Below are 21189 nucleotides of genomic sequence, written 5' to 3'. Positions count from 1 at the left end.
GCGTGCATGCGTGCCTCTGTGTGTGTGTGTGTGTGTGTGTGTGTGTGTGTTAGGATGGATTGGACAAGGCAGGGAGAGGAAACAAAGGAAAGATAAATGGTGAAGAAGAACTTGGAAAAAATTGAACTAGATTTATTCTGACAGTGTGTGGGCCTACAGCTGTAACATTATAAATCACTTCCCTACAGAGGAATTCACTTCCTGAGCCTTGCACAGCCTCATGAGCCTGGCATGCGTATGAGAACAGAACCTAGCAATCTGAGAAGGGAAAATGACGGCTTGCACAACTGTGGCTTGAAACCACAACTGGTGATTTTGTCAGCACAAGGGGCTCCTGGGACTCGGGCCCGGCGTGGCAGGGAGCTGAGACTGCTGAGGCGTTCACTCCCAGTACTTCCAGGATGGGATCTTAAAGAGCGGACTGAAGAAAGTGTTTTGTGGTGGCCACATGGCCTTGAACTCTGGATTAAAAAAGAAAGTAAAGGGAATTTGGGATCTGAGGATGAGCCCAGGATCGGAGCATCCACAGAAGGTCTTTGTTCAGGTGATCCTTTTCTAGAAATGGGATGTCCAACTGACCAGCCCAGACCCGGGTTCTCTCTCCGATCCTGTCTGCAAGAATATCCACAGCTCTGGGGCGCCTGGGTGGCGCAGTCGGTTAAGCGTCCGACTTCAGTCAGGTCACGATCTCGCGGTCCGTGAGTTCGAGCCCCGCGTCAGGCTCTGGGCTGATGGCTCAGAGCCTGGAGCCTGTTTCCGATTCTGTGTCTCCCTCTCTCTCTGCCCCTCCCCCGTTCATGCTCTGTCTCTCTCTGTCCCAAAAATAAATAAACGTTGAAAAAAAAATTTTTAAGAATATCCACAGCTCTAACGTGTTGGTGGGTACGTACCATGAGCTCAGAAATTGTGGTTGATTTAATAAATGAAAAATCAAATCCTGGTACAACTTGGAATTGCTCCGGTCCCCTGGGTCAATATGACATGTCCCCTCCTACATGAAGTCTTTCCCAGTTTTGTTCTGTATTTTTTTTAATGATATTTGCCTGCTATCGTAGCTCTCTTGCACTATATGTAGCTTTCCACGAGTGCAGCGTTTGTGACTTCTCAGCCTGTGGAGAGCATAGTTCCATGCCTTGTGTGTGCCTGGCCCAGATCCATGTTAAACTGGCTTGAGTTTATACGTAAGTGACCATTCGTTAGGGAGTAACATTTCCTTGTCCAGACAAACGAAGGAAGAGGCTCTGACACTTGCCTGCGATGTATAATTGCACCTGACTCATTAACTGGACATTGCAATGCTCGGGAGACTGAAGCAAGGTTCAGCTGCTTGTAATGAGAATGGATCCACTAAGCCCTGTGAGAACGGCAGGTCTGTGGGCCACAGGGGGTCCACTTCGTGCTACTCAACACTCAGCTCAGGAAGCATCTATCTACCTACCAACCAGACCATTGCTCAGACGGTCAGGTGCATTCGGGGAATTTTCACCTCCCCCGCCAGCACTGTAATGGCAGGTGCAGAGCAGACCTGGTCAGTTCCTCCATTTGGGTCCTGTGTCGATGCTGACTGTCCTTCAGAAGGTCTGTGCAGCTTTGCTGCCTGAGGACACCCTGTGTGCAGTGCCCTTTTCCCTAGGTGTACGTGGAAAGGAGGTTGTACAAAGACCCAGAGAGTAGAGGCTCTGATTTGTGGTGTTCTCAAGGGCAAGCCTGCACCTTGACAGCTTCCAGGTGTTGAGAATCAAGTTCTTCGGAGTCACCATCTCTTGTCCTTTTCAACTATGCAAGGTAAGTATTAATTTCCATTGACTACACTTTATACGCAAGATGACTAAGTTACTGAGTTTCCCATGGGCTTTGTATAACCAGTACCTAGCACAACAGGTATACGTTGATTTCCATTCAATTTCATTTCTCTTTACCTTCTCAAATCTTTCAGCTTGGTATTTCTGTGGGCACAAGGAAACACACTCTGTTCTCTTGCGGGGCAAAGGTAAATCTAGTGCTGATGATGTAGAAAATAGTAATTAGGAGGATACAAAGGAAAAAGCAAAGATTGAAGAGGGTTGGGCCTCTGGATCTTACACTTCAAGTCCCCCCCCATCTTTGCACGTGGAAACTTTGTTGTTCCACGTCCTCACTACCTACTCTGAAGCTCCAAGGGAGAGTCGGTTTCATATGTGCCTGGTGACGTCCAGCTCCATCCATCTGATCACGGACTCCTGCTCACACAGAGGTCACACAATGCCCTAGGCCCCTCTCTGCTACCTCAGCAGAACCTTTGCGCTGCTCCCTGAGCTTTATTTTTAGAAGCCTCCCTGGAGAGTGCATCTACCAATATTGTATTTCAATCTATGATGGGCTCGGTACTCCACCTCGTTAGCTCAAGTTCAGACGGTGTGCCCTAGACTGTTGTTCCAGGGCTGGGTTGTCACTTTGGCACAGTGTCTTAAATGTACTGGGATGGTCTTTGTAGTAACTTACAATGGGGTGGGAGTAGAGAGAAGAGCCTAATGAGAGGCCTTTGAGATGCGTACAATTTCTTTGCCCTGGAGTAAGACATGCATTTTATTTAATCTTTTTGCAGCCACAATCCTGCCATCTGGCCTTGGGGCAGAATCGAAAGAGAACTCTGCCTGAAGACCCAAGGCAGACGACGACTCACATTTATATTAAATGGTAACTTCCCCCAAAGTCCTCATTAGTCAAGAGACACTATCATGTTGCCATGGGCAGCAGCGCTTGATAAAGAGCACTCCTGCATTTTCCTCCCATCTGTGTCCTCAAAAGAATTCATAAATTAGAATTTCATGCTTATTCTTATTTCTTTACTGCCACATGCAGTAACTACTTTGAAGTCCCCAGGGCGAATAGATCATGGGCATTCAGTAAATCATATCACTTCTTTAGCACATACGTTCCTCATTTTCATAAGGACAGGGTTGAACTAGGTGACCTTTAAGGTCCTAAATCCAGACTATCTGAGAGAATCCTGACATCCAATGAGTACCTCCAATGGCTGAAGGTGTCAAATTTAGGGTAGGGGGCACACCATCGCTCATCTTCTGCCCAGATACGCAGGGGGTACAAAGGACGGCCTGAAAGGCAGTGGTATTTGTACTTAAAATTTATGTTATAAAGCACCATCATAAGATCACATGTGTCTCCCAGAGCTGGGATGTCCTGGTGTTTCTTGAAGGTCTTAGCTAGCTGTCTCCTGTCATGTGGAGCCCCAGGGGCAGAGTCTGAAGGTCAGGGCCAGGAGATGAGCAGACTTCCTTCCTTCCTTCCTTCCTTCTTTCCTTCCTTCCTTCCTTCCTTCCTTCCTTCCTTCCTTCTTTCTTTCTTTCTTTTTTCTTTCTTTCTTTCTGTTTATAATTTTGTAAAAGTTTTTATTTATTTATTTTGAGAGAGAGAGAGAGAGAGAGAGAGCAAGTGCACAGGAGAGGCAGAAAGTGAGAGGGAGAGAGAGAATCCCAAGCAGGTTCCACACTGTCAGCACAGAGCTCAACGCTCTACTCGAACCCAAAACACGTGAGGTCATGAGCTGAACCGAAATCAAGAGTCAGATGGTCAACCGGCTGAGCCACTCAGGCACCCTGAGGAGCAGACTTTCATAGCTTTATCTAGCATCAACCCTTGAGGTAACTTAACTTACTTGGATCCCCTGTGTCTCAGTGTCACTTGGAAATGGATAAGGATGCTCTTTGATATTCCTGTGTCCACAGGTTGGTTGAAGGTTTGACTATGAATATCGGCATTTGTAAGGTGCCTGCCAGTTGATAGAGACTTTCACCTTCATACTTACCAGTCCTCCTACTTACCAGGAAGACTAGGTATTATTATTATTGCCCTTCTGCAGGTGAAGTCTCTAAAGCACCAGAGAGACTGAGTGAGTTGTGCATAATATTAAATAAGTGGCAGATTGGAACCCAGCCAGATGTTTCCATTCAAGTCCTGGGCATTTTCCCTATGCCACATGGTTGCCCAAGAAATTCTAGACTAAATCTGTCCATAACTTTTTTCAAGTTGAGGATAGCCCATTTGGCGTTGTTCATTGTTCTTGCCTGCCTAAGTAATCACTCTGCATATAGGTTCTCTGGTTCCTGCACCTGTTTACACTGGCCATCCTTCTGATCTCATTCACATGTTTCTGTTACCTGGTGCTCTCACTGAAAAGGAATTTTGGCAATTACAATTATTCTGTAGTGTGATACACCTATAGTCTCCAAGGAATGCTAAATAGATGTTTTTGGAAAATTATCAAGGAAAGCAAGGAAGGGTCCATCTTGATACATACAAAGAACACCTTTTGTCCATATAGTTCTCATGTCCATCTTCCCAACCACTCACGCATCCTTCCAACTAAGCATCCATGCATCCATCCATCCATCCATGTTATCATTCATCCATCCTTCCATCCACCTATCCATCCATCCATCCATCTATCCATGCATCCATCCATCCTTCTATCCTTCCATCCATCCACCTATCCATCCATCTATCTGTTCAGTATTGATCGCACACCTACGATGAGTTGGACACTCCAAAAGGCCTCTATATTATAATGTAAAACAAAAACTACACAAGACCTTCCATCATGGATCTTACAGTTCACTGGAGGGTATAGAGAAATAAATAGGCAAGTACAATTTTGTGTGAGAAGTGCTCTGATAGAGGGAGTATTGGGAGTTATGAAAGGATGCATGAAGGAGCCTTTTCCTTCTCTGTCTTTTAATTCTTGAATAGATTCTACTTTCGTTGAAAGGCATTCTGTGAAGATTGATATTTCATCAAAGGGCATTATGCTTTTGATATTGGTCATTGGTCACATTATGCCTTATATAGTTATCCTTTCATGAACATTCTCTCCCTTTCTCAATACACACACACACACACACACACACACACACACCGAGCTATTTTTAGGGAAGATTTTGTGAGACATGGAACACAGGGCTCTCCCTTCTATCAGATCATGCACTCCTCTGGTACCCAGAGCATCAGGAGACAGCACCTATGAGGACAGCTGTGCTCACATGGGCACAGTAAGCAGTGTCAAGGTGGGTCACCCTACCCCAGTCCTCAGGGTCATGGGCAATGACATGAGGGTCTGAGAGAAGAGGGGGGATGGTAAGTGTGGCTGGACGTCTGGCTTGGGAGCATGGAATGTTTCCTTTGGATGGTCCTAGGAGTACTTTGGGATCGGGCTGCTGAGGATCCTGCCTGTATGCTTAGGGGAGAGGGTGTGGCCTGGGGGGGTCTGCTTCACACACACTTCCTCAGCTGGATCCTAGGGCTTATGATGTCAGAGGCCATGTCTGAGGCACCCCATCCTTTGCAGACTTTTTGGCATTGTGTATATGTGCCAGGCTCTGAAAAATGAAGCATCGGTGAGTTCTCTCTGGTTTGTGGAAGTGTTATACAGATCTGGGCTCAAAGTGTGGCATTTGTCACTTATGTTATTATTATTTTTTAGATTTCTTTTGGGAGAGAGCGCGTGCAAAAGCAGGGGAGGAGCAGAGAGGGAGGTAGAGAGAGAGAATCCCAAGCAGTCTTTTCACTGCCAGTGCAGGACCAGATGTGGGGATCGATCCCACAAACTGTCAGATCCAGACCTGAGCTGAAATGAAGAGTGGGACTCTTAACCAAATGAGCCACCCAGATGCCCCTGTCACTTATTAACTGTGGCTTTGGCCCAGTTACCCCCAGCGAGCCTTCCCTCCTGTTTTTGGTGGCCACACCCTCGCACTTGACTTTACTCTGAGCTTCTCTCCTGCCACCCCCACCACCTTGACGTGTCCTGCTTGTGCCGTCATCCGGGCGACCCCCGTACCAACTCTTCTGTTGTCTCCGTGTTCCATTTGGAATGTCCAGAAAACTTTGTGGTGGCTTCCCTTCGGGCACTTTGCACGCTTCTACGTTAGAATAAAGCCGGTTCTGCACAGGGCTGACTTTCCCCTGTGGCTTGTGTCCTCCTGGTCAGCAGGGGAGTGTGAGGCAGGAATTGGGTTTCATGCAGAGAACGCTGTGCATGCTGGACCCTAAATCGAGGAACGCAATGCCTCTTCTGCAGCATTCTCCTCTGCAAGGACGACTCAACACAGAGAGGCAAGGGTGGCTCATTTCTGTAACCATTTCTGTCTACTCAAGGTTTAAGATTCCTCTAGATGCTGCACAACAGAAAGCACTGGGATAAGCACTTACCCTTTTTTTTCTTTTTTGAAGTTTATTTATTTATTTCGAGGGAGACAGAGACGGTGTGAGTGGGGGAGGGACAGGGAAGGAGGCAGAGAGAGAGAATCCCAAGCAGGCTCTGTGCTGTCAGCACAGAGCCCGATGCGGGGCTAGAACTCACGAAACCATGAGATCATGACCTGAGCCGAAACCATGAGTCCGACACTTAACTGAGCCACCCAGGTGCCCCGAGCACTTACCTTTTGGACTGCTGTTTAGAAGACCTTCAGCTGGTTGGCAGACTCCGAGCTCACCCCTGACTTTCAGTGTAAAGCTCTTTCTTTCAAAAGAACAAACCTGGGACTCTGGGCACATATATCATGGCTGGAAAGAGCCACTGAGGAAAAGCAAGGAAACAGCAAGCTCAGTCATCAGCATCAAAACTGCTGATCATTTTCAAAAGCGTCTCAATAAAAGTCATTCCAGCTCTCGCATCACTCTGGCCGTGCCTAGTGCTTCAGGCAGTGAAGCTCATTCTGACGTTATGGTCTCCCCTTGTTTATTTAGTTGGCCTCCGAGGGCGCGGAGAATTTTTCTCAGCTAATCCATTAGCTAATCCATGAGCTAATCTAGCTCACGATGCCTGCAGCCCTGCCTGCCTGAAGCGGGCACCAGCCAGCCCTTGCCCGGCCAGGAGCTCAGGTTGGAGCAGAGAACGCCATGAAGATGGGGTGGGGGCAGGCAGTGTGTCGGCTGTTCTCGTCCTGAGGGGAGATTCCTTGGCACCGTTGGTCCCAGATCTTTCTAGGCCAATGTGATGGAGATTTCACAGCGTCCAGGACTCATGCCGCCCAGTGTGCACCTTGAGAGTTTGACCCCACATAGTAGAAATGCCGATATCCGTACAGACCGTTTTGGTTAGTAAAACGCTTTCACACCCAGGGTCTATCTGATCTCAGAACAATCTGTGAGGTGGCTGGGCAATTATCAAATGCAGGATGATTATACTTTTTTGGTGGTGAGCTACAGAAACCAATTTTGGCTAACTGCAGCCAAAAGTGGGTTTATCTGGAGGATATAGAAGACCCACATAACTGAAGGAGCAGTTAAAAAACCAGCCAGAGATGAATCGGCTCATCGTGTCCATCCTTGGGACCCTATGGTTAAGAGTCAAGGATCGGGGGAGAGAGTCTCATGGGCCCAACTGGGGTCAGTACCCTGCTCCTGGGTCAGCAGAGCCTTTACCAACAGAGCCCTGTCAAGACTCAACAGGGGAGGGCGCATTGGATCCTGAAGCAGAGGAAGGTTATTTCCCCCAATGAATTTAAGATGCTCTTACCAGGGAAGGGTTATGGAGGTTGGTGGGTCAATCACAACAGTGTATACCATTGTCCCCATGTCACAGATGAAGAAACAGAAGTGCCAAGAACGTTAGTGATTTGTCCAGGGAACCATAGAAGTAAAGCGAGGGTTGTAATTCAAGCCTTCCAACTGAAGTTCGGTGAGCTTTTATTTTTTCCCTTCCCACTGCTGATTTTATCGTGGAGACGATACGAAAACAGCGAAGGCTGCTTTGAGAAGAATCGCCCATTGCTGCATTGGTATAACTGTCGCCCGTTTCCTCCCTGATCTGTCCTCAGTGCGTTTTCTTTGTCACATGGCTTCCATCCCAGTGATCTTGCACTGTCCCCACTTACCTGCAAGGCTCCCTAGGCTAGTAAATTCTGTTGACTTTGGTATTTCTGGTACAAATAGCAAACCGCCGGGGTCTGTGGGTCAGGAATTCCCTTATTATCAATACCAGTGGACGTTTAGAAAGACAAAGGCAGCCGTTTGCTCAAGATCTAAAAATCACTTTGACACTGTGTAACAGAAACCGCTGGGACGAGCACTTAACTCCCAAAACTCCATTTTGAAGTCAATGCCATGCTTTTGCTGGGGTGAATGGATGGGTGACTGTGCAGTGGGTGCATTGCAGCATATCTCTGTTAACGGGCTTTTCTTTGGATAGAGTAACGGAGGTGAAAACTTCACAGCTCCCTATTGAGTGCCTGCCAGATCGCTCTTTAGTTATAAATGCCCAGAGTAGGCGGAGCAGATGGCTATGGAGACACAGGCCTGAAGTCACGTGATAAATCAGTCAAGGGCCCAGAGAACAAAGTCCACTTTCCTGATCTCAGAGGCACTGTGTTAGGTCAGGTGCATGGTGCTGCTTTCCAGATGACTGCACAGTCCGTGTGGGCCCCTCAGTGAGCATGTCCCTCTCCTGGATGGTGAACGAGACAGGAGCGATGACCCACAACCAACAGATGGAGGTCTGAGGGGCGGCAGAGTGTGCGGGGGGCTCAGGGCTATGGAGCCCTTGATGGCTGGAACGTGGGGGACCCTGGGGGGCTCTGTGTTTAAGCTGCCAAGAACGTTTTCTGTTTTCTGGATGGAAGTTTGGATTGTTCTTTGCAGGTACCTCTTCGTTTGGTGGGGGAAAGTCCTCAAAGGGTCTCTTGGTTGTGTGCTAGAGTTCCCCAGGGAGCCCCTCACAGCCATATAGAGGGAAGTGACCCTTTCCTGGCATTCTCCTTGGTTCCTGCCTGTGACCAAGCTAAGCCATGCCAGATCTGGCCGAGAGCCAGATCACATTTACTGCCCTACCCCCATGCCCTTTGGTTTCCACAGGCCCTGGGTAAGGGTGCCTGTCCCCATGGGTTGGTCAAGAATGGTGACAAGAATCATGGAACGGCACAGTACTCTGCCAGCTGGCATCGTAATGGCCTGGACTCTGGGGAGAAGTCCTGGCTGACTCCTTTCTTTCTTTCGCAGTGTTTGGGGAGCACGTCCAGTAGGAGCAGCTCTCTTGGCTCCCAGCTTGGGACTTCAGGTGAGCTGCCTGGGACCCTGCCCATAAGGTTATTCTGATTTGCCGATACTCAGATGTTGTTGGAGCCTTATTAAGCGAAGAAAAAAAAATATCCATTTATGACTCAGTTCTTAAAAAAATTAAAAACAGATTTTTTTTAGTGTTTATTTATTTTCTAAAGAGAGAGACAGGGTGTGATCGGGGAGTAGCAGAGAGAGGGAGACACAGAATCCGAAGCAGGCTCCAGGCTCTGAGCCGTCAGCACAGAGCCCGAGGCCAGGCTCGAACCATGAACTGCGAGATCAAACTGAGCCAAAGTCGGATGCTCAACAGTCTGACTGAGTCACCCAGGTGCCCCTCCAAAAAGAAATTTTTGAACTTAATCTGATAGCATAGACCAACAGAACTACACTCTGCATGTTATTACTCTGACAACAAAGCCGGTTTTGGACAGGGTATACCTTTTCCCTCTTGCTGATCTTTGGAGAGGCAGAGGCCCAGGACTCTGGAGAGAGGCACCCACGGCATGCTGATAAAAGCCCTTCTGAATTCCATGGTGGGCAGGTAAATCATGCAGTTCATCTTTCTTTTTGGGGCACTCACAGAGCAGGAGGGAAGCCAGCAGTGATTAGTTTGGGACCCATTCGGCAATAACTGTGCTGTCCCTCCCAGGCAAGTTGAGGGGTCTACAGGGCTTAAGCCTGTGGACAACTGTGTGCAGTTATATCCGGCATTCACGTCTAAGATTTTTCTTTTCCCTTTTGTAAGTTTCATCTATTATCCCCAGTTCCTCAGTTCATTGTTATAGCCTGAGCTCAGTGTTGGGGAAACTGAGGCGTGGCCCATTCTGGGGACAGGGGCATGGGAAGACCAGCATGGCTCAGGGAGGGCACTGTGATATGGCAGAAGGTGGTCGGCCAGACTTCCTGGTAACAGGACAGTTGGCCAACGACAGCAAACTCGTGAGCTGTGTAAATGTTCTCTGGGATTTCCAGAAGCAGGTAGGTGGGATGGAGGCTGCATTGTTGCTCTTTGGCCTTAATTCAGGGATGTCTGAGTAGCACAGAGCTGAAGGGTTGCATGTCCCTCTGCTTCCCTTCGTTCTGTGATCCCTGGGGTCTGTGTGGTCCCCTGCACCGCTCGTCTCTCTGAGGATCCCGCTGAGTGGTGGCATCATTCCTTGACCCTCCACTGCATCCCCAGAGTCCCAAGCCTCACTCTTCCTCTGCGATGACAGGTCACAGTGACAACTGCGTGTGGAGGAAAAGGCGACCACACCCTGCTCTCCCATCCCTCGGACAAAATTCCAGCTCGCGTTGGCCACCTCCCGGATGATCTGTCAACGGCCTTTCGGGAACCTGAATGACCATAGCGTCAGAGAGAAGAGCTTCGTGTTGGGACTGGAGGCGCATCAGAGAGTCTGGGACTTCTATACCACTTATGCCGGAGAGGATGCGATTAGTGCCACGAGAAAATGCCTCAGATCCAACGATGTTGACAAACTAATTCCTTAAAAAATAGATGGTTTCGGGGCGCCTGGGTGGCGCAGTCGGTTAAGCGTCCGACTTCAGCCAGGTCACGATCTCGCCGTCCGTGAGTTCGAGCCCTGCGTCGGGCTCTGGGCTGATGGCTCAGAGCCTGGAGCCTGTTTCCGATTCTGTGTCTCCCTCTCTCTCTGCCCCTTCCCTGTTCATGCTCTGTCTCTCTCTGTCCCAAAAATAAATAAACGTTGAAAAAAAAAATTAAAAAAAAAAATAGATGGTTTCTTCTTTGGGACATAAGACATCTTAGATGCAGTGTCGAGTAGTATTTTGGATCTTTATTTTTGTTTGTAAACTCTTCTTCCACATATGGTTTTCGGTCTACTTACAAAGATCTTACGATGCAGAAGAAAAAGCAGTTGTGAGAGTTAGAGGGGACATAAAACAAAGGGTCAAATCAGCGATGCGGAAACCAGGAGAGGGCCAATGGCTGCCTACTTACCGACGGACGAGCACAGAGCAGCAGCCATCAGTGGGCATGTGACTCTCAAGGCGGAGGTCTCCTCGGCTCTGTTGGTGAGCTTGTTGGACACCCGCCTACATTTGCCTACGGAATTTTTTCAGAAAGGCCAGAAATACTCCCACCTGTACCCTCACTGCTGTGAGTTGCCTCCATTTCTCTTGTGTGCTCCCCTATCCATGGTCTCTTTTTCTTCCGTCATACGTACTCCTGATTGAGACCCACTGTGCTGTGGCTTCAAGCAAAGGGTCATCAATCTGAGACTCTTGCTTTGCTATCTTTCCGGAGCTCTAGATTCCAATTTCGAACCTGTTGCAGATGCTTCCAGTTCTAGGCCCCACAAACACGTCCCGGGCAGAATTGGGTTGTGTTGCCACATCTGTATTTTCTAAGTTGGCGAATGACATCTTCTGTCTAGAATGTCCCCCTCCCCTTCTTTCCCAGTTTGGAGAGTTACTATTGACCTTCCCAGTCCTTCTCAAAGGTCACCATCTCTCTGTTGCCCTCACCAAGTCATCAGGGTGAAATAGTTGTTCTCCCCTCTGTGTCCTTGGGTCCCCTGACCCCTCTTGTGGTCATTGTGCCGTGTGCTGCCATGATCCTTTGTTTTTCTGTTTATGTCTTATTCTAGAACTTGTTTCCACTAAATACATACGCCAGGATCCAGCGCAGAGTTTAGTACATAGGAAGCAGTCCCTAACTGCTTGCTGGTGAATGCAGGAGTGGGTAAGGCGAACTCTTTTCCTGCAGCAGGAAAACAGTCACTGTTATGAAGCGGGAAGAGGCAAGCGCTCAGCTCAGGGGAGCAGAGCAGCACTGTGACTTCTCACGCTGTGGGGACAGGAAGGTCTGTGGAAGAAAGATACAAAGAACTCCTACAGAGGTGATAGTACGAAAAGCAAAGCATGGTCTGGGTTTTGGTTTCTAATCTCCGGGAAGAGCTACAGAAAACTGAAACCGTGTTCCAAAACTTAGCAGTCGACATCATCCACCCCTACTGGGATAAAAGGTTGCCTGAGGCTGACTTGATGCGTGGCTGTCTTCACCTCTGAAATATCCCAGAAGCACTCGAAGCTGGTTGTGTCCTGGGAGATGGCTCAAAGCAAGATCTCCTTCAGCCTGGGAAACACTAGGGCTCGATTAAGTTAAGCATCGATAGATAGGTTACAACTGTAAAGGAAAAACTGAGAACTTTATATGAGTGATTAAATATTAAAAAAAAATTTTTTTTAATGTTTATTTATTTTGGGGACAGAGACAGAGCACGGGTGGGGGAGGGGCAGAGAGAGGGAGACACAGAATCCGAAGGAGGCTCCAGACTCCGAGCTGTCAGAACAGAGCCTGGCGCGGGGCTCGAACTCATGAACTGTGAGATCGTGACCTGAGCAGAAGTCCTTCCCTCAACCAACTGAGTCACCCAGACGCCCCAATGCGTGATTAAATATTTCTGTTCCTCTAAAGCTTGCCCCCCATTACGTGAATACACTATAGTTAAATGTCCATTGCATTAATGGAGAGATTGTGGTCAATAGTGAAACACATCCCTAAAAAAACCAAAAACAAAACCAAAACACTATTGAAAGCCTGATTCATCTTTAACATACTAAAGATGGCTCAGGGTGCCTGGGTGGCTCAGTCGGTTAAGTGTCCGACTTCAGCTCAGGTCATGATTTCATGGTTCGTGAGTTCAAGCCCCGCATCAGGCTCTGTGCTGACAGCTCAGAGCCTGAAGCCTGCTTCAGATTCTGTGTCTCCCTCTCCCTCACTCTCTGTCTCTCAAAAATAAATAAATGTTAAAAAATTAAAAAAAATAAAATACTAAAGATGGTTTAAAATAGTTAAAGTGTCTTAAAATATATATGATGTATTTTTAGACTTTTTGATGGGCAAAGACCCAAAGGTAAGCAAATAAAACCATTAAGGTTTTTCCAGGGTGGACAAAAGTGGAAAAGGGGGATTTTATCCAATGGATAAAATCATGAAAAGTTTGAACTGAGCTAATGCTCGATCTGGCAGCCAGAATGTAATTTCACGGCTCGTAAGATGTTTAAACATCCTGAGTAGAACAGTATTTTATAGGCTGTAATATGATAAATACATAGAGGCAGGCTAAATAAGGGATGCTAAGTTGTGGGTAGGTGACATTAGTGAATTTCATGACAGATGACAGAATACTGGGTTGGGTGAACCACTGGTTCTCTAAGAGTTGTTTCCACTGGTTTCGTAAGAGTGAATGCAGTTCACTCACCTGCCTGTATTACCCCAGGGAGAGAGACACAGGTATTGAGATATATTTCTTGGAGATAAAAAAACAACCACCACCACCAATTTTTGGTCATCTTTATAAACACAGGCTCTCATTTTAAATCTGAGACTCTCTTGAAGGTGAGAAGCATGGGATTAAGTAGGGACCCCTGTTCTAACATCATTTGCTCTATTGAATATATCCTTATTAGGTGCACATATCCTTAGGGGCACACCCTACCATTTTAGTGAGAATTTTCAGGAATCTTGTTGGGGAGAGCTGGTGCTTGAGGGAAGAAAGAAGCGTGCTGGAAAAAGACAGAAGGAGGACAGGTCAGTGGTGGGGGAAGCCCCAGTCCCCAGGAGACAGGAGACAGGAGACAAAGCAGCCAGCAGAGGGGGGTGTCCAGAGGGTGAGAAAGGGATGTTGGGCTCTAGGTGGGGACAGCCTCAAGGGACAAGGCCAGAACCTGCCTGTTTGCTGGGGCCTGGGTACAACCCCCCTCTCCCCCCACCCCCCCGCCCCAACGCCCCCAACCACTCAGCCGCTTCCATACACTACTGGCCGGGAGCAGCTTTCCTTTTTCTTGATTAGATTCAGGATTACACTCCGAGTACAGGCTGGGTCTCCCGAGGAGGGGGAGCGTGTGAAGACGAGCTAGCAAGACAGCTCTGAAGGCAGCTGCATCTCAGAGTCGGTTGAGGCCAGGCATCCATTTCATTTGTGGTTCCTGGGGGCTGATTTCTCTTTAGGTTCAGGTTCTTCTCCTTCTTCTGGTTGGTAGCTTCAAGTTTATAGCTCGACGTTAACAAAACTGACAAGCCCTCAGAACAGGGAATGTATGCAGAGGGACTTCAGGCAGACTGTGCAAGGGAAGGGAAGGAGAAAGGCATGCACATTTGCTGAGCCCCTCTGGCCGACCCGGCCGTTCGTCTGGGACCCACTGCACAGGGAAGGAACCAAGTGTGCTCCACGTGCTGACACATCACATGCTGGAAGAATCTTGCCCGGTAGAACCTTTTACATCCCCATGGCATAGGTAAAGAAACAATGTCTAGGAGAAGTTGAACAATGTGCCCCTGGTCACACAGCTAAGGGATTGAGCTGGCTTTCAATTCAGGTCTGTCTGACTTTCACGTCTGCGTATTACCTGACGCCTTGGGACCAGAAAAGGTGTTTTTATCCCCTGGGGCTTGGAGAATAATCTCAAATCTCTGGTTCAGTGTGAAATTTCTTGATGAAATTTAAGAGAGTGGAAATTGAGCATTAGCTCTGAAATGTACATTGGGAGAGTCAGTCCGTGGAAACAAATGGAAGAATATATTATAAACCTAGGCCATTGTGTAATGGATGATCAGTCCAGTTTCATCAGCTCAGCTTGGGCTTGACTTTATGGTTGGGGAACACATGTGCTGAGGGCGGTCTACCAGTTAGGGGACCTGTAGGACTTTCTAGATACCTCAGCATCATTATAGACCAGTGGGTATTGGCTTTGCCATATGCTAAATATTTAGTTCTATTGCTTTCATTGCCAGGACGGGGCTTGCCATTTTGTGTTTGGGCTCTTGTAATAATATCTGGAATGATCTATAGAGTGCATTAATTAACAAATATTTATTGAGTGCCTACCATGTGCCAAGTACTGGGCTACATTCGGAGGTGGGCATTGCATGCTCTAGAACAATGCTGTCCAATAGAATTTTCTATGATGATAGAAATGGTCTTATCTGCATTGTCTTATATGGAAGTTACTAGCCTCTTATGATTAATGTGATTGAGGAACTGAATTTTTAATAAATTTTAACTAAGTTCAAATAGGCCATGTGTCCAGGGGTTACCATATTGGACTGTACAAATCTAGATTAGTCTTGTGTTGTATTTTGCAAAATTACAAAAATGAAAAACATCACATCTACTGAAAACATATGTTTGTTAACATTTTAGTAAAATTTTATGTTTTACATGATTATGTTTACATGATTATGTTTACATGATTAATCATGTTTACATGATTATGATTAATGCCATGAGTAGATTTTCTTTATTTTCTTTCTTTATTTCTTTATTTCTTTTTAATTTAATTCCAAGTTAGTTAATATATAGTATAATAATGATTTCAGGAATAGAGTTTAATGATTCATCACTTACATATAACACCCAGTGCTCATCCCAAGTGCCCTCCTTAATTCCCATTATGAGTAGATTTTCTATGTATTGATTTATTCAGACATTTAGGTGGTGTCTTCTATGTATTAGGCACTATGCTAGATCCTGTGGGAGGGAAAAATGATGTGTAAGACCTCATCCGTATTATGAGGAAGCTCACAGATTTGTAGATACGTGCCTATACCCACACACGTGCTGTTACACATCCACACATACAAATACCAGGTAACCAACTGCCGAGGGCCCTTAGGCAAGTATGTCTCTCAATCCTCTCAATCACAGATAGCTGACAGTTCCATTCATCAGATCCAAACAGCAGGATCCAGAGGAAAATGGCATTTCCTTTTAAGAATAAGGGAACCGGAAGTCTCCCCAGCCTATTTCCTGTCATATTTTCTTGGCCATAATTTCAGCACATGTCCATATGTAAATCCATCCTGGCAAGAGGAAGGGAATTACCATGACTGGATTACACTACTCAGGGTTTATTCCTGTGGGTTCCTTAAGGACAGATACCTAAACAAAAATCAGGGATCTGTTGGCAAGGACCTGGGGTGGTGGAATGGATGTTGAATAGGCAATCACTGTCCTTCTGAAAATTTCCCATCCTCTGAATCAGACTGGGCTCCTCCAGTCACCATGCTGAATTCATTCCTTTGTCACAGCACTCAAAGTGTAGAGTGTGAAATGTGTTTGCTCAATGGCTTGATTTCCTGTTGACTGGGTACCAACAACACCCCTTTTTCTGCTAATTGTGAGCTACTGAGGGGGGTCGGACCTGCTTTATTCATATTTGAAAGCTCCACACCCAGCCCAGTTCCTGCCATACCCAGAGCTCAGTAAAGATTTGTGGGACCGGATATACATTTATTGAAGCAATACTCAGTTCACATCTTCTTTCCCGATTTATTCTTTCAGAGACTACACCTGTTGTTCTGGACTGCAGCTGGAATTGGAAAGGAAATTTATTTCCATGAATGGAGAAGTGTCAGAGTGAGCAGGCACGTGGCAGCGGAAGCATGGGAATAGTCTCACGAGAATAATGTCAAAGCACAATGATTGTCAGAGACTTTAGAAGATAAACCAACCAAACAAACCTATAGAAGTTACATGTGCTGTTAGTGCAGAAGCTTCCAGATGGATGCAAGAATCAAAGCCTTCAAGAAGCTCATGTAATTGGCACTTGGAACATGTCTATATTAATTTGCATGGACCATAAAAGCAATCTTATCTAGAATCTTCCATTTACAGCCCTTGTTATTTTCTCCCTTCATTTTCACCTCTTCTCTTCTGCCTGGCTTCCTAACTCCTGGGTATCTGTCTCTGGTACATCTGTAGCTTCTCAGCTAGGAGGTTTATGGGGTGTCAGATGCCTACATATCAAGAACTCTTCCTGTCTCTGGGAATTAGATGTTAAGAGACAGAAAACAGGGCACAATACCACGTACACCTTAGCTCTGAGTTAGATCATCTGAAAGCTATGTTCCTGGACCTCGTTATCTTGGCTTCCCACAGAAAAGCATCCAACAAATTAAGATTTAATATCATGTCTCCAGCTTTTATGGAGGGCAGCTGACACAGAAATGTACTTGTGAAGAACAAAGCTGGGTATTTTACAAAACCATAGCGGCGGATTTTATCATGTCACCCAAAGTCCTTTTTATAAGAATCTGTAAGACTTTTGATTCTCTAAGTGAACATTATATTGAGAGCGACAAGTATATCCCATACAATTACAAGGGACTCAGGGCTGAATTTGGCTTCCAATGGCAGCATCTGTCATATCCTGGTGACTGGTGGCATCCATTTATTTGTTCCTTTCAACCGATTTTGATTCCGTTTTTATTATTTATTTTTCTGTTGTATATTGTGGTTAATTTTCTAAGTTGCCTCCGATGTTTACAGATATGTGTGCATGTGTTTTTGCCTACTTACCTACCCATCTACCTACCTACCTACATACCTATCTGTTTACTTACATACCTACCTGTCATCCCAGCTATGTGTGTGGTACGTATCTCCATCAGCCTGGACTTCATTAAAGTAACTGAGTTGTTTTTCTTTTCTTTCTCGGGCCTGATTATTCAGGTTATTTCCTACAAATAATTTGGAGGACACTGAGACAGATGTGCAACACAGCAGTGTGGGGTGGAAGATCTGGGTCCTGTTCCAGCTTTGCCTCCTGTTAAATGTCTCACCCTGGGTAAGTCATTTATTCTCTAGGTGTTTCAGTTTGGTCATCTTTAAGATGGGATAATTGTATCCACTTCTGTTGAACAGAGTGAGGACATATGTATTTTGGTGTGTTCACATATATAAGGCTGGAGAGAAAGTGGTTAGTGCCAGTGGCCTGGGCAGTTCAGTGGGCATCTTCAGGTATAAATGGAGTTACTTGAAGGTCTTCCAAGTGTTTCCCTCCACAAACACTAACCTTTCCACCTTTAGATTCTTTTTTCAGGATCCCATAGGAAATTTGTGTATTTCATGGGTTGTTGACCCAATGGAGTAAGATTTCTATTTCAATTTATCTCTGTTCCACTTACGCTAAAACTCAAGTTTAGATGGCTACTAGCTTAGATTCAGTTAGAATCTGTAAGTTAGAATGCCTTTTTGGAACATAATGTCATGGGTAGAAGTTTTCAGATGAGCACATCTTCTGTGATTGTGCAGCATAGTCCACAGTTCACTGACCCACATCAGCGCAGATTTGGTTACCTTTTGATGCTTCAGGGCATGTGGCCTTTTAGGAGAGAAATGAAGCGCTCAAGTGAGAGGTGTAGCATAAATAAGTTGTAGTGGAGAGTAGGGTGGGAGGGTGGGGGAGGTTCTGGAGCACTTAGTATTCAGTATCAGGCCTGAAATGAGCTTTCTCCATAAAGAGTGTGGGAAACTGGTGAGAATTGGGCTTTTAGCATAAGAATAGGCTGAAACTGACCTGTGGAACTTGGGCCTCAATTCCAAAAGCTTTTTGCAAAATATTATTGTTTGCATGCTTGGAGGAGACTCAAGAGTGACTTAGGGATTTCATGTGGATTCCCAAGCAGGAAGCCAGACCTTTCATTGCTTCCACAAAATGCCACCAACCTTCCATCAGGATCTTTGGCTTTGTGGGACAGATAGGTATGTATTACCACTACCATTTTATAGATAAGGAGAATGAGGAGCCAGAAAGGTTATGTGACTTGTTGAAAGTCACACAACTAGTGACTGGCAGGGCTGGACCTGGGAGCCAGTGTTGGGAGAGAAAGTCCTCCATGGGCCACAAGTGCACCTGTCTAGTGGGCCAAGACTAGTCTTTCTCCCAGGATGTCTTCAGAGTTGTTCTGATGCCCTCGAGAAATGAGATAATGTCTCCCTACTTTCAGCACCTAAAAAGCAGACTTGTTTACTCTTGCCTGTGAAAACAGTAGATTCCCCAAGTATTCCTGGGCCATGACACAAGCCCACTTTACCTGTCGTACTGATCTGGGCCCGGGGTCATGCCTGTGGACCTTTAGAGCAAGGAAGCTGGTGCCAACATGTTGATACTTGTGCCGCTGCTGTGTCATGAGTAATATAGTCCTTTGTTTCTGACCCAGGAGCTCATGTCTCCTGCCAGCATCCACAAATTAGAATTAGGCTAACTTGTTAGTGTGTAAGTGAGTAAAGTCACATCTTAGACCTGACATCTAGCTTCCTGAGTCCTGGGCAGATTTCCTTCCATAAGCGTGCTTTCTGTAGATAACTCAACCCAGGGGAAGGAATGGTGGTCACAAAACTCATCTGGTGATATGACTGGATCTGTGCCAATTTCCTTCCTTTTGATTTTCTGGGCCTGGGCTTCTGTTAGCAGGCATTCAGTAGGTCTCTGTGGTAGGTAGTTGACTGGTTCATTGGTAGAGATCCCTAGAAGCCAGCGGAGGCCAGCCAATGGAAGTGATAGGGAAAGAGCAAGGAGGAAGAGGGAGAGTGGAAAGGGAGAAGGAGGATCATTTGTCAAAGACATTTAGGGTCCCGTTACCATTTTCTGTACCTGTCATACTGTGCCAAAAAATAAAAAAATAAAATAAAATAAAAAGAAAAATAAATAAATAAATAAATAAAGGCGGGAAATTTGCTCTGCTGAGGCAGCAGCATCCTTGAGGATCTGGGGAATGGGAAGGGAGGCCAGGACTAGTGGCATGTTGGGGGCATGGTGTGAGGGAGGAGGGCTGCCTCTCCAAGCCCTCACCTGGGGAGAGATCCCACTGTTTGGACTGGGGTAGAAGAGGGAAAGCAAGGCCATGGCAGTGTCATGATCTCACCCATAAAATATTGAGGTTAATTTTCACTTTGCTGACTAATTCTTTCCAAGAATCCTAAAGAAATCTTAGTGAGGAGAACTCTAACCAGGAGTGGGTTGTTCCAGGCCCTTTAAGCTTGACGAGCCTCCTCACGCACATGTCCACAGAAAGTGAGGCCAACTCTGCCCAAGACTTATCAACCACTAAAGAAGCCTGAAATGATAGGTGGTTTTCACAATAACTTTCCCTTTATCAGCTGAAGTAGATAGGCCTCTGTCATAAAACCTTTAATTGTTCATCAAATATTTGACTAAAATTGAGTAGTTTTCTTTCAGGGGAAGTTAGCATTCTTAAATCAGTAGCAAAGGAGAGGTTTGTAAAAGATTTACCAAAGCGCTCTTCGTGTGTATGCATACTGGTTAATGGTCAATAAATAGACACTTTTCTTTATTGCCTAGAGATTCTGTCTAATGTTTAATTTTTAAAAAGTGTACCACTTATATGAGGCATCTAATGTAATCAAACTCATAGAAATAAAAAGTAGAATGGTTGTTACCAGGGGTGTCGAGGGGAGGGAAATGGTAGGTTTTTAAATGGGTGCAGGGTTTCAATTTTGCAAGATGGAAAATTTCTGGAGCTCTGTTGTCCAACCATGTGAATATACTTACCGCTAGTTTATGTTATGCGTTTTGTGTTTTTTATCATAATCAAAACAATAGTAGAAGCCATCGGTGTAGAGTGAGAACACAGCATTGATTTTATAGTTTTAACGTCCTTGGTCGATTTAAATTCAAGTGTTCATGCTGTGGGAAGAGGCAAAGTTTAGAAAAGGAAAGACTTCTTTTTCACTGCAGTTTAGAGAACTCCTCAGTCTATTGACAAGTAGCGATTCGTTGAATGTCTGCTCAATCTACGGAGGCATATATATATAGCACACGCAAGTACGGAGTTTGAATACACTTCACGTTTCACTAAACGTCATTGCGTGTTTTCTTGTGTGAAAGGGAATCATACCAATGCTTATTCAGTTTTCAGCCATTATAAAAGATCACTAATTAAGGAAAACACTTCTGGATTTACATTCAAAGGAATGAAAGCAGAGTCCTGAAGATATAGTTGTTATTTCCATGTTCATAGCCGCATTGTTCACAACAGCAAAAGATGTAAGCAACGCAAATGTCCACTGACAGATGAATAGATAAGCAAAATGTGGTCTGTACATCTGTGGACTATTATTCAGCCTTAAAAAGAGAGGAAATTCTGATACATGTTAAACCATAGGTAAGCTTTGAAGACATTATGCTAAGTGAAATAAGCCAGTCACACAAAGACAAACACTGTAGGACTCCATGTACATGAGATACCTTTAGTGGTCAAATTCAGAGAGACAGGAGTAGAATGGTGCTTGCCAGGTACTTGTGGAGGCAATGAGTGGGGGGAATGGGGAGTCATTGTTTAACGGGTATATAATTTGTTTTGTAAGCTGT

The 21189-nt window shown here is 45.8% G+C and overlaps 1 long non-coding RNA gene across 5 annotated transcripts; it reads left to right on the top strand.

Annotated features, from left to right (window-relative positions):
* The first annotated feature begins 851 nt into the window (after positions 1-851).
* On the top strand, positions 852-17501 carry LOC123587723. 5 transcript variants are annotated; one of them, XR_006707481.1, is made up of 6 exons: positions 852-882; positions 1634-1785; positions 2585-2676; positions 7580-7675; positions 8992-9049; positions 16359-17501. It is a non-coding gene; the product is annotated as an uncharacterized LOC123587723 (long non-coding RNA). The 5 variants fall into 5 exon arrangements; XR_006707478.1 differs by having other exon boundaries at positions 858-1785; XR_006707482.1 differs by lacking the exon at positions 16359-17501 and adding an exon at positions 9210-9251 and having other exon boundaries at positions 858-1785.
* The last annotated feature ends 3688 nt before the right edge of the window (positions 17502-21189 follow it).

Source organism: Leopardus geoffroyi, chromosome D3, assembly GCF_018350155.1.
Source record: "Leopardus geoffroyi isolate Oge1 chromosome D3, O.geoffroyi_Oge1_pat1.0, whole genome shotgun sequence".
Taxonomy (NCBI): Eukaryota; Metazoa; Chordata; class Mammalia; order Carnivora; family Felidae; genus Leopardus; species Leopardus geoffroyi.
Note: the sequence above shows the minus strand (reverse complement) of the source record. Positions and strands in the feature narration are given on the sequence as shown.